The sequence below is a fragment of the Electrona antarctica genome, assembly GCF_951216825.1.
Source record: "Electrona antarctica genome assembly, chromosome: 8".
Lineage (NCBI taxonomy): Eukaryota > Metazoa > Chordata > Actinopteri > Myctophiformes > Myctophidae > Electrona > Electrona antarctica.
The window spans coordinates 39,479,695-39,484,635 of NC_136789.1; the positions used below are offsets into that span (position 1 = coordinate 39,479,695).

The 4,941-nt window shown below is 42.1% G+C and overlaps 1 long non-coding RNA gene across 1 annotated transcript; it reads right to left on the minus strand.

Annotated features, from left to right (window-relative positions):
• Window positions 1-1,654: 1,654 nt before the first annotated feature.
• LOC306928387 lies at window positions 1,655-4,734 on the minus strand. Its single transcript, XR_013790685.1, has 3 exons — window positions 4,631-4,734; window positions 4,193-4,278; window positions 1,655-1,821 (listed from the first exon to the last, which is right to left on the minus strand). It is a non-coding gene; the product is annotated as an uncharacterized lncRNA (long non-coding RNA).
• Window positions 4,735-4,941: the final 207 nt, after the last annotated feature.

Consider the following 4,941-nt stretch of genomic DNA (forward strand, 5'->3'; position numbering starts at 1 on the left):
ACACACACACACACACACACACACACACACACACACACACACACACACACACACACACACACACACACACACACACACACACACACACACACTCCTGGGGTTTATAACATCTCCAGTTCCCTGTGCTTTGCTGTCCAATAAGCCATTATTATATTCCTTTATGGTCGCTTGTCGAACGTACGCTTGATAACGTTGGTTCATGTTCAACCATGACTCGGTGACAGACAGCCCAACCTGTGCAACAGCGACACTTAGTAGTGAACAAACGCTATTTTCGTGCTCGGACACAGCCAGGGACACAGGGACAGACAGACCCAGGGACACAGCCACACACATAGCTGTCTATAGGAGTGGTTGCACCACTCAAAAACGCAAATAAAAAGTACGGAATGACATCACAGGTTAAAGCCAATTCATTGAGCTTTTGGGCCTATGGCCCCCCGGCTATTATTTATTTTTTACATTTTGGAAAATAGCTAATTTAACATGAGGTGCCCACATCTTTATGTGCCCACTCTTCCTGCACCCTTTTGCAATGTGAAATGCGACCGAATCAGTTAGAGTAATCCTTTTCCACTTTGCTTCTGTCTTTATATGGGCCATGTGAAAATGCACTTGTGAAATGTCATGCTTTTATTGTGAAGGCAAAAGTTTCAGAACGTCTCACATCCTGCATATTTCCACGTGCTTAAAATAGCTGATCTACAAGCTCACAACATGTCACTGTCCACGGACCCGACACATTGTGAGCTTGCAGATCAGCCATTTTCAGCATGCAACACGTCGTACGACAAAGTTAAATCAGGCTTCACTGTAGGAGTGTTTTGTTGGACGAGGCGATCATGTACACACTCACGGCGCTCATCGGTGCAAAATAACAAGCTATTTCTCAGTGGCAACAGTGTTTTGGGTCGGGACATGTTCTGTGCCTAGGCTGTCTTTGTGGATCAGGATCAGCACGTCTGTTCCGCGAGCGCACAAGCCGCACATCATCATCGCCTCGCTACAACTCGATGGCGCTGCGCACGCTCCAGAGACAGTGCACGATAATTTGGTGCCGGAATTGGGCTTATCATATTATGCTTAGCAGGACGGGACAGATTGGTGTTTTTTCCGCTACACATTAAGGCCTGTTTAGATGGAAATCTGGCACACAGTCTTGAACGAAGTGAACTACGAGAGAGCCAGCCAAGTTCACATACGCCCAGAATGAAGTTATTCACAATAACGTTAATCAAGCAGAAATACGGTAACCAAAATATTAACAGGTTTGTGAATGATCATTCATTGAACGCGCTCAGGGACAACACTGGGTAAAAACCAGTGATTCCCAAACTTTTTAGCTCAAGACAAATTTGATTTATCCAGGACCCAAACTAGTGAAAATAGCAGATCTACAAGCTCACACCGCGTCACCTCGCATCACGTTGTGAGCTTGTAAATCGACTATTTTCACTATTTCTTAGACAATTGTTTTCCAATTTATGGAAAAAAAAGTTTTGAAGTAGCAAAATGTAGAAACCAAAAATAAAAGGTACCCATACAAATATGTCCGGGACCCACAAATGGGTCCCGATTCCTGACCCAGTGTATGGGAAACGGTGTGCGATGACTGAGGCATAAATGAGACTTCACTCACCATCTATGGTCGCTGTCGGTATCTGCCGGGTGTCCTCATCATGTTCTACTCCTGCCACGGCATCAAATACAAAGGCCCTTTTTGGGTCGTCTTTCTGGTCAGTCCAATCCAATGGGGTATCATCCAGCAGCTTTCTCCGCAAAGCCCAGTATGGGTGCGGTCTGAACTGATCACCCATGATTCTGCAAAAATATAATTCCATATTTTACACTCAAATTAAATTTGAGTAAATACACTACAATAGAGGGTATGCGCATGCATAAAGTGAACGCAGATCGAGTGGCAAAGTGACTGACAAAGTGAATTTAATGTTGTTTGAATTCATTTTATGCAAATCAGATAGGACTTTTCTGTTTGCATGTATGGGCTGTCAAGGCCAGAAAGTAGTTTTTTGCCACTCAGTAGGCATTCCCTCATAACGTCTGTTATGATGATGATGTCACGCGCATACCCTCTATAAAGAATCTACCCCTTGATCCTCAACACAGGAGACCCCTTCTCTTTACTCCCTGTGCACAACTGGGTGTCCAGTAAGGCTCAAATAATCATTGACTTTAGGCAGGGGTCTTCAACATTTTTCAACTAAAGGACCCACTCCCCAGCCTAAGATTTAGACTTTCCTCGATTGCAACTGCGCAACAGCGCTCCTGGCGGTCAGGGTTGCGCAGCCAGTTGCACTCATTTGGGGAGACGAGGACGGAACCAAGATGGGTCTCGTAGATTGAAAATGTCAGAATCGATAAAATCTTACGCTACGCTACCCATAGATCCAACATCAGAAACACCAATCCCAAAAGCCCAGTAGCCCAACACTTTAACAAAATGGGCCCTGCCGTGGCATCGCTCCGTTATGTGGGCATAGAGAGGGTGCAGCTACCCCGGAGAGGTGGAGATATCCATAACCTCCTCCTGAGAAGGGAGACTTATTGGACCTACACCCTCCGCACACTACAACCCCATGGACTAAATGAGGACTACGAGTTGTCTGCCTTCCTGTAAACCCTGTAAAAGTGAGCAAGGGCTTAGCAATCAGATCCCCCTGTGTGAACTGGACTGTAGTTGACCCTTTATTTTACCTTGTTTGAGATGCACGTATAACTTATCTGTACTTGACAGTTATCTGGGTTCGTCCACTTAAATTTGTCTTGATGGCTTTACTGGCCAATGCCCAGAGAGTCATTGAGTGATGTTGAATCTTGAATGTTAGCCTTCATCTGTCTTTGGTTAGAGCCCTTACACGTTCCCTTTGATATTGTTCTGACTGACTAACAAAAGCTTCTTTTTTTTTAATCTTAAAAACAAAAAATTGCAAAATCTCAAATGTATCAAAATATTTAAAACATTTAAAAATATATTAAAACAGTCTGTAACAAGCTAAAAACAAGCAGGTTTTCTTGAAACTGTTTTTTTCTTGAAACTGTTGTATTATAGTAAACTTGCTTGCTGTGGTGGTTATTTATACTTATTGTCATGTCACTCATTGGTGTTTGTATATTACCTACCCAGTCAACATCAGTCACGTGACGTGACGACCTTGATAAAAGGGAGGTTGTCACATACTAACTACTATCACCTGATGAAGGCCGTTCACGGCCGAAACGTCGTGTCTTAACTTATGGTGTTTTAAAATACAATAAAACACTACTGGAGCAAAACCTGTGTGCAGACTACTTTCATCACTGTATTTTTATGATTTAACCACTTAAACCACCAAAACATATAAACTTGACCTTTGACTGTACTTTTTACCGAAATGTGCGAGGCAGGTTGTGAGCTTGTTCTCACATAATTGACCCACCGTGAATGGGAGACAGTCATTGGATTATTATTCATGTTTTAATATCATATGAAAGCAGGGAATCATTGCTTCAAATTGGCATATGCCTATTGTTTGTTCAGTTTGACCCACCAGTTTGAGATATGGCAAGTATGTCTTGCAGAAAACAGCGAGTTGAGGAAAAAGGCTTGAAAGGTTCACTTATGTGGGCTCTAACATTACACCTTGTTTAAGCATGTAATTCATATTTACATGTCGATTTCAGCTCTGACATTTATTTCAGACATGCTCTAGTATGTAAAGAGTCAGCCTGTGCTATTAACTAATTTTGGATTTAAAAAAAATAAGTTTTTCTCCTCTCCTGAACAGTTAGTCTTGCCGCCATGACTGTCTCTGTATCAAAAAAGAGTCAATTATAACTGATTGATTCAGAGACTAAATGTTTTTATGATGCATGTGTACAGGCAGGACATTTCATCTTTTCGTGTGATATTGTCACCCACTCTAATCAAGAAGTCATCAGCCTTGCTGAGATTAGGCCTACTATTTGAACCAAAGAGAATGGATGTTTTTCCCAGGTATAGTTTGTTAAAAAACATGCATAACAAACATGCAACAAAACAATGTATTTTTGCTGCTGCTAAGTGTTTACAATAATATCAGTAAGATAGCAGCTAAGAACAGTAGATGCATAGACAAATGCAGGAAAATAGGCTGGTTTCATCTTCAATGATTAGTTAGCAAAACACAAATGAAACAGAATTGTAGTTTGTTACCCGAGCGAGCGTCCTCCCTCCTCCTTGTTCAATTTAGAGTGGACGTGTGTGGTGTGCGCACGTGGAGCAGAGAAGGCCAAAGGAAGCTGCGAAAAGCATCCAACAATATAAATATAGCAAAGCACACTGTGTAGAAGATAACTTTTAGGTTTTAAGTTCTTATTTAGATTTGTTGAGGTTAGGGTTCATTTAATTCACCCCATGGCTCCTCATGGTGAAACTAGCCAGTGACAGGTTCACAAGGTTAGGTTTAGTGTTGTTAACTTCTCACATAGGCCTATAACTGATAACAAACAAAATGTGACAAAACAATGTATTTTACTGCTGCTATGATCTGCAGTGTTTACAATAATATTAGTAGGCTAGGCTAGCAGCTGGGAACAATTAGATAGACACAATTAAGGAAAACAGCTGCTTTCTACATCTGTTCATGTTTACCTGCTTTTAAATGTCCTCCTGCTGCTGCTTAATGATGACACTGAAAAGAAGAAACGAAGACACGTTTTAAGACTCAATGCAGTTCACAAATAGCGCCATTAACGTAACGTCCTGCACTCACCAGCATCTGTGGAAAATACGTACATGTTGGGCTTAGAGTAGTGAGGTGCACTGGTGTACCCTGGGAGTTATAGGATATAAAAGCTCACATAGCGTCGCGGATGCGACTGGTGTGAGCTTAGAGGTCTGCGTGCGCGACACCATCGCATGACGAAGCATACATTAAGTTACCATAGCCCAGAATGGCGTAT